Here is a 9,680-nt window from a genome sequence, read left to right as displayed (position 1 = left end):
TTAAATTTGCCTCGCATATATAAGTTTTTCAGTTTTATGCTTTGAAAACAAAAATAAAACTGAACTTTTTTTGCACTTATACTTTCCACTGATTTAAGTTACTAAATTTTGAGATAACTTAAACTTTTACTCATATTTGACGTAGTTCGTTTATTTCGGTGTTAAAAACATAAAAAATTCCTACTTAAAACTGGTAAGGTAACTATGTATTACATCATGTAATACTAAACAAGTTTCTAAAATACTAAACAGTAACTAAATCGATGTAATTGTATTACGACGGGTTTTCTAAATAGGCTAATTTTACAAAACGTTGTCATAACATAATACTGATTAATATAATTGAGTAAATTTAATTAGTACGTTAACTAAAATGATTTAAAATTAAGAATTTATAAATTAAAATTGTTAATGATAAGTTCTAAGAATGTTATATAATAACTTTACAAATATTATTACATTGGAAGTTGTATCATTCAAAAAAAGTTTGTTTTTAGATTAATTTAACAAGATCATGTTTTATTATAGTTGTATGTAAACTTTTAAGTATCAACGTGAATTTAATTCAGTTCCAAAATTTTATAACTAGCTTTAGCTGTCTGAATATAAACAGCTATTTAAATTAGATGTTTTTAAAAACCTTAATATGTCATTATTTGAGAAAACATTTTACTTTTATTGATAATTGTTATATTTTAGACAAATGTAGTTATATATTATCTTAACAAATGTAGTAACAGAGTTATACTCTAATTTGTTATACTTCGTTTAAATACAGTTTAAGTTTATTTAATTTAACAAAATTTACTTTTAGCTTTAACCGTTTTACTGAAAGTTATAGTTAAAAAACTATAGATATAGTATTTATAACAATTGTATCATCTTTGACAAACTTGTTTTAATGAAACATAACAAATTCTTATACTCTTTTCACAATATTAGTTTGCAATATTTATATTTATTAATCTTTATTTACCAGCTATTAATGACGTATGTAGTTCATTTCAAATTAAAACTCTAAAAATATCTCTACATATATAAATAAGTTACCGTTCTTATTAAACCATTTAAACAATTAAAATTTAAAAGGCACAAAACTGTGACTAAACTAAAATGATAAACTTATAACAGTTAAAAATCATATAGGTTGAAGTTGTAACCTTTTAATCGCAAATATGTAATTAATTTATGCTATATTTATATAAACTATAATTTTAATTTCTGTTAAACATTAACTTATCAGCACAGTGTATTGTTTTATTTAAATAGAACTTTATTCACTTTTAGTAACTTTACTTTCAACTTCAATTGTTTAACTTTAAGCTCAGGTTAAAGAAAATAGAAAATGTAGTTTTGTCAACAAGTTAAATGGCTTTGATAAGCTTGTTTTATTTAAACAAAGAAAACTATTTTTCACATTTTATTTAAATATTTTGTAAAAAACCTTTATAAATTTTTAAAATACTTGCATTTAGTATCTATTTATGACCTATGTAGTTTACTTTTTGTAGAAAATTTAAAGAATCTTGTATTATTAATCGTAAGTTCACCAAAAATTGTTAACTATGTACAGTGCTCAAATATTTTAGAAATAGTAAACTGTAATTAAATAAATATTAATAAATTGTAAATTTTGAAGTTGTTTTTAAAAAAAAATAAATTTATTTAGCCATACTTAAACAAACTGCTCTTTCGATGGACTATATGTTGAAAATAAAAGATCAATTTATTCAAAAAAAATTCATTGATACAACTGAATGTATTAAATAGTATAACAAGCGAGTGTTTCTTACTAATCTAGTTTGTTTTACATAAAAATATTCTTAAAAATGTAGTAAGATGTTGAATTATTGTATAAATTTTGTTGTAGGTAAAATATACTTTTTAAATTAAATATAGCAATTCAAAGCAAGTTGAAAAGCTTTATTTTAATGAAGCTTAATTTACTTTCACTAAGCATGTGTATGTTTTAAATTTAAACTATTTTAGTAAATATAAAAAGAATTGAAAACTTTATATGTAATATAACTTTTTATATATAATATTAAGAAAATGTGAAATGTATATGAAAAGTTTAATGTAATGAAAAAGATCAGTTTTGCTAGTTTTTTTTTTTTACTTTGTATTACTTGTATTCTTTACTTGTATACTTCTGTATTTGTATTACTTGTTTTCAGTAATACAAAAATTTGTGAATTTTTTTTGAAAATTTATCGAACTTTTAAACCAGCAAAATAAATGGAGACTTAACTTTTTTCACACTTAACTTTTAATAACAAAACAATTATATTCTTATGTTTCAAAGTAAAGTCAGTGTCATATGCTTAAACAAAACATAAGTTTACGAATAACCTTGTTTCTAATATTTATAATGATTTATGTATTTTAACTACAATGTATGATTCACATGAAGTTCAATTATATTTAAATTTAAATATTCTTCCAACATTAATTAATCAACTTTTAGCTTTGATGCTAAATAATATATAAACTAAATATTATTTAGTACATTTCTATCGGTTTTAGCAAGTTTTCTAATAAAACAGAATATTTTTATACGATCTTTTTATTAAATTTTGCAAGTAAAAGTTTATAAAATTTTTAAATGCTGAGAACTTTGAAGCTGTTTATGACGTAATCAAGTTTTTTTTAATAAAAAATTCATATTTGTTCTTTTCTATTCTAAAAAGTAAGTGATGTATTTTAGTCAAAAGACTGTGACTAAAATAATGTTAAAGTATTACGACAGTGGATGTTTTAAATAGTAATTAATTTATTTCTAGCTTAAACTAAATTACCAAGATAAATATTTTCTTAACTTGAAACTTTTACAAAATTTTGTTGTAACTTAAACAATATTACTTTAGCCAAACAATTTCTGATTTAACTTAAAATAAATATTTTATTTTTTGTGGATATTAAATATTTATTTATATTCTACAATTGCATTTTGTCTTTTTAAATTTAAAAAGTGTACCACAGATCCCTGAGTAAAATTTTGAAATTAATATAAACTTTAGATTTTTTGTATTACCTTATACTTTAACTTGCAAAAATGATTTTTAAATTTCAGGCTTTGAAATAACTATAAAACAAAACTATTTGAACTCTTCATTCTATTCTTTGCTGTGTGTAACTTTATTAAATTTTGCAACTTTTGTATTTTTAAACTGTTTATGACGTATAATGTTAACTTTTGTGTTAATTTAAAAAAATTATATCCTTAAACTATGAAGTTAGCTTAATTTTACTAACTATAAAGTTCAAATATTTTATAGGTCATTAAACGATGACTAATACAGTATAATTAAGTTATAACTATGAAAGTTTTAGGTTTTGCTCGTAAATTGAATGTTAAGAGATTAGTTTATCGAGACAACGTTTTATTTTTGTTTAACCGAAAAGCATCTCACTAGTTTGTATCCATTAGTAAAATGTATTTAAATTAATATATTTATAGTAATTTTTATTTAATTTTAACCTTGTATAATAAGTTTACATATAATTTAATAAACAAGTTTAACGTATATAGTTGTGTGCGATACTAAGAGTAATGAAATGCTAATTAAAAATGTAACTTAACGTAATTTTTTTTTCAATTTCTATATTTATTACCGTCAAATAAAAAAGTTGCTCTCTTCTAATTTAACCATTATACCATCAATCTATAAGCTTTTACTTATCACAGTTTCTAAATTTTTTTATTAGTCAGCAAGATAAAGAAAAAATACAGTCATTTTATTTTGTTCTACTGTAGATAAATGGCTGTACTTAAGAAAGCTTAGCCCTTATTCTAGTTCACAAACATTTATATTTATATAGATATATTTATTAGTATTTAATTAATTTTAAATATTTTAACTTAATTTAAATATTTATTAGTAAGCATGCAATTAATTTTTCTCAGCTACACTTCAATACTGGTTTTAAAAAAGATAATTAATAAATATTTTGTTTCATTTTCTCAGTTTAAAATGTACACATTTAGAATAAATTAAAAAAAGCAACTAACTGTTTATTTCTAAAATTGTATTTGATATCGGTCTTCCTTTTTTTATATAGGAATTTCATAATAGTAAAATTATTTTTTAGTTTTGTTAACCTGAAAATGTTCAAAGTTATTATTTGTAACTTAAGAACTATAAACATTGTTTATTTAAGTAACTTAGGTTTTTCAAAAAACATGGTATAATTTTACAGAAATAGTTTTTAAGAGTTCTTCAATAACACTAAAATATAGCTAGCAATATTTATTTTTACTAATAACAACATTTCTCATATTTATGTTTTTTTGTACTTCATGTTTAATGATGTTAATTAAACCTCTTTGATTGTTCAAAGGTTATTGTAATATCAAACTTACAGCACAATTCCAGTTCTTTTATTTAAAAACTAAAATATTTTAAAAATAAATACCTTAAATTAATTTTTATATTTGAGAAAATAATGTTTATACAGATTAATAAATTAGATTAAATATGTTTATTCAATAAAACTTTAGTATTATAAAACATAAACAGAATAGTTAGCTTCGATTTAATTTAAACTCTTGATATTTTTGTACTCTCAAATTTATAGTGACGTAGTGTTATCTGTTTTGTATGAAAACTATAAATAGTGTTGTACTTAAGTTAAGCAAAACAATTTAGAGTTATTATACCTAAACCAAAATTTTTTATAAGCCACAATCTGTTGTTAAAATAAGATAAACGAGAAAAAACTGAACTTCAAAAAATTTTGAAAGCTCAAGTATTTCTTTATTTAAGTTTTCTCTTAATGTGTTTAAAGATTGGCTAGTTTCGTTTTTTACGACCTGTTTTAGTTATTTTAATTTACAACTAAGCAAATATTAAGTGACAATTAAACTGAGTCTTATAACTACTTAAACAATTTATATTTAAATAGTAAATAGTATATACCTATGTTTATCTGAATAAAATATTGTTTTTGGATCTTTTTGGTAAAGCACATTTATTCATTATTATTTTAAATTATAATTAATAAAAGATGATTTTTGTAGCTTAAAAAATTCACTTGACGCGTTTAGACTTACTTTATAAAAATAAATTAACCTTTAAAAATTGATCAGTTCGTATCAAGACTAAAACTGCAAAACGTAGAGAATAAATTTCGGTAATATTTATTGTTTTTTATACTTACTATGTAAACTTGTAAGTTACTAAAAAAAGAAGGGAAACTGTTCGTAGATTTTAAAGTTTAAGTAAACTTATAGTGTAGTTGCAGAACTTACTTGAAGATAAAAACTGTACCATTGACTCTGTCCATATAGAGCAATTAATGCATTGTATAAGCGTACTAAATTTAATATTGCTGTTAACTTTCCTAGAACAAACTGAGACATTTTACAACTTCTAAAGATAATGGATGAGGTTTCTGTATAATATAATTTAAAGTTAAAACTATTTTTTTTTATAGGTGTAAAGATATCAACTTATCTCTTGTATGATTATTATTCGTTTAAAGTTCTGCCTGATAATTACTGTTTTATGAAAAAAATGTTCATAAGGTATTTGCGCAGCTTATAATCATGGACGGTTTAAAAAAAAATTGCACTGAAAGCAAACTGGAGTTTTCTTTTAATTTATTTAAAATGTGACTAAGATTAAAACATCCTTAAAACAAAATAACCACTGCTTCGCTACAAAAAAACCTTTTAATCTATATATAACTAAAATTTATAAGTAAAAGTATTTTCACTTTTGTCCTTATTTTTTTTTAATTGAAATATAATTATCAGATATAGTACAATTAACATAGTAGTTTATTTTTTTGAGATTGTAATTGTTAACTACGTTTTTTAGCAAATAAAGTTTTAAGTTATGGTTTTTGCGAAAAACTATTTTTCTTAAAGCTTTAATTAAACTAAAAGCTGCATTTGACTTTCATATCAAAGCATTGGGTTTAAAAAATTTGTTCCACTAAAATTACTAACTTGATTTCGACATAACTAAAATTAAAATTAACAAAGATCACAAAGGTAAAGAATGCACTCATGAAAGTAAAATAACTAGAAAAGTTAGTTATATATTTATTCAAAACAAAGCTGTTAAATTTAGCACACATAACTTAGAAAAATGACATTTTAGATATTGTGTTGTAAACAAACTTTGAATTTCACAAGCTAAACAGATAAAATCAGAACAAAACTCGTACACTTTTATTTATAACAATACTAAAATTGCTTTATTTCTGCGTGCAATTTTTACAAATTTTTAAAATGTACGTTATTTGTATACTTCTCTAAAACTATTTATAACGTATGTAGCTTAATTCGCGTAATTAATTTATAAATTTTCTATTTATATCAGTTATTTTACCAATGTCACTAGTTTTTAGTTAGTAAAAGCTTTATAAGTCACAAAAATGTGGCTAGATTAATGGAATTATAAAAATTTAAATTTAATGTAGTTAGCATTAATTTTAATAGCAATGTATAGTTTAGTATGTACAAAATGATTTACAAAGTCATAAAAATAATAATGATAGAAGTTTAATCGTAAATTGTTTTGAAATATTAAAATAAACTGCTTTTTAATTTTATTTTTGAACAAACTAACGGTATAACTATTTTAGAATCTATTTATATTGAACTACTTGACTGCTTTATTTAGGTTATTAAGTAGATATATATTATTTCTTTAGTTAGCTTTACCCGAACTTTTTTTTAAATGTAACAAGATTTAGAACTATTTTTTAGTTTTCTGGCAATACAAAGCTTGTTAAAACCAGGGTTTTCAATAAATTTCAAAGTTCCTACTAAAAACTCTAAAAAACTCTATTGCAAACTGTAAAGCTTGTTTCTAATAGAATTTAGTTTACTATAAAAAAGCACAAACATTTTAAAGCTTTAATTGATAAGTTAGTATTAACCGAATGAAAATTTTAGCATATAATAATAAATACATGTGTTGTGTGTTTAAAAGAATTGTTTTATATAGCATCACTGTTTTGACATTTTTTACACTTGTGATGTCAGCAACACAATAAAGGTTGTATAGTTTTTGTGTAAAAAATTAGCAATCTTTTTAACTAATAAGTTGAATGGAAGCTTCACATAATTTTAATTTTATTTTTTTTGTTTTCAATCCAAACCTGTAAAAATCAACAGAATTCTTTCTCATATTATAGTTTTTTATTAAGTTTAAGACATTCAAATAAAAGTTTATACAGTTTATCTTATTTAAAATGTAAATGAAAAATCTATAAAGGAAAATGCTAAACTTAAATTTAATTCAATTTTTTTTCGAGAAAAAACTAACTGTAAGATTTTAATTAGAATCTCTTTATTTTAAAAGAAAAATAAAATTTAAATACACTAAAAAATAATGATTTTAAATTTATTCAGAAAAAGAGTATCGGCTTTGACAAAATGGGTTTATATAAAATATGGATATTACTCAAATTAAAAAAAAATTTTTGTATCTATAAAAATTTCTCAAGTTTTAAAACATTTGTACTCTGATGCTTTTTATTACGTATATAGTTTTCATACTAGTTAGTTAGTGAAAGATTGCTAGCTTATATACTGTTTATATACTGTTAAAAAATTTTGTTAGCTAGAGTATTAGATATCATGCTACAGTTATAATTTGTAAAAATAATTAAAATATCAAATTTCTACCGTTTGCATTTTTTATAAATTGATTTAGTCACAATACTGTGACTTATAAAATAATTAATTTAATTGAGTTTAATTAAAATATTTTTCTTACTAGATTAAATATTATTGTATGAAATTTAACAACTTTAATAAACTAAATACGTCAAAAATAGCTTTAGAGCACAACTGTATCAAAATTTTGTATAGGTATCAGTGGCGTCGCGTGGTATTTTTTTTAGGTGGTGCAGAATTTAAAAAAAAAAAGAATTATTTTAATAAAAATATATTTTTACTGTCAAGTTTGAAAACAACTGAACTTTTGCTACACCTGAAGATAAGCTTTGCTTTTAAGGGCATAGGGGGGATAAAACACTTTTTTCACAATTTAATCTTATTTTATGTAGTTTTTACTAAGCTACATGATGCTTTTTACAGATTTTAAAAATTCAGTACATGTTTTAAGATATAGCCGGTCAAAGTCAAAAGCAACAAAAGGTTCATAATGGGAGGTACAAACTAAAACAGTGTTTAAAAAAATGTTTAACCCCCCCTCCTCCCCTTTATGCCCTTAACATCTACTTTAGAATTATTTTACTAAAATTACTTTATACAGTTTTAATTTAACTACAAGTCATCTTTTATCAATATTAAAAATTCATTAAAATTTTTGAGATATGGTAATTCACAGTCAGAGGTACAAATGAATCCTTATTTTTATAATATAAACTCAAACAACAAATAAATCAAATCACTAAAATCATATATTTTTTTTATAAGTTGGCCTCAAAATCTTTAGATGTTTCTTTTATAAAACAAAAAAAAATGCTAAATTAGATATTTAAAACACCAAAAAAAAAGTTATAACAAAAGTTTTTTTTTGTATATATAATAATATATAATGATACTTAAAAATTTAAAACTTCTCTTCAACAAAAGTATAAAATTTTATAAAAATTAGGATGAAAAAGTTTATTTAAAAATTGTTTTAAAAATGATGGAGAATATAGGTTTTCAGTAAAATTGTATTTTTTGCTGTTTTGGTTTGCTCCTTGTATAATAAATCATTGTACTCTCTGGCTTTGACTGGTTGTAACTAAATGTTTAATTGGAAATTTCAAGTTTATTAAAGAGTAACTATTAGCTTTCTGAAAAAGTTAAAATAAGAACAACATGTAAAAAAGTGCCTATACACCCTCCCCCCTTACCCCTCACTAATTTGCACATTTTTTTTACAAACATTAAAATTTTTATAAACTTTTTTTCTAATTTTAATGTTTTTTGTTGGAGTTTTAAAATTCAATAGTTTTTTAAGGGTATCTTTTCTTTACATAAATTCAATTTGTTTTTCATTTTGATGACAGTATTTTTGTCAGGAGCTCAACTTTTTTAAGTTTAGTTGTGAGGCTGTTGAACTTTTTATGAATTTTAAAGATAACTTATAAATATGTAACCATTATAGAAGTAAAAATTTGGTTAGTTAGTTTTCATGTGGCCATAGGAGTAAAACACTTATTTTTTAATTTTAAATAAACTTGTTAATTTCAGAGTAAAAATTAAAACTGCTTTAGTCAGCCTGAATATTTTCTAATTTGGTCTGTTTTAATTTATCTTGGGTCATCTTGAGTTTTTAACATTTCTAAGTTATCCTGATTATGAGGCAAGGCAACCATGTTTCAACAATTTTATCTAAATTTTTTGCTTTGTTTATGAAAAAATTAAACCAAAAGTCATAAAAAAGTAGAGGTTGACTAAATTTTCCTAAAATGTTAAACTACTCTAAGTAATCAAAGTTTCTAAGTTAAGGCTATTTACTTTATTTAAATATGTGATTGTTTAAATAATACTATTTTTTATTTAATATAAATCTAAAATATTTTTCTGTAAGAGTGAACTAGAAGTTTATAATAAACTTCTTAATTCTTTTTTTCAGAACTTAAATTTTATTATTTATTTTTTTAACTTTATGATAACAATAATCAGTTATAGTTAAGTTTATGTATGGAGATTAAAATAAAAAATCAAATTTTTAAGACTTTGGTGATTTAGGGTTTTTATCTTT

Source organism: Thalia democratica, chromosome 1, assembly GCF_965202585.1.
Source record: "Thalia democratica chromosome 1, ktThaDemo2.hap1.1, whole genome shotgun sequence".
Taxonomy (NCBI): domain Eukaryota; kingdom Metazoa; phylum Chordata; class Thaliacea; order Salpida; family Salpidae; genus Thalia; species Thalia democratica.
This window is presented reverse-complemented; position numbering follows the sequence as displayed.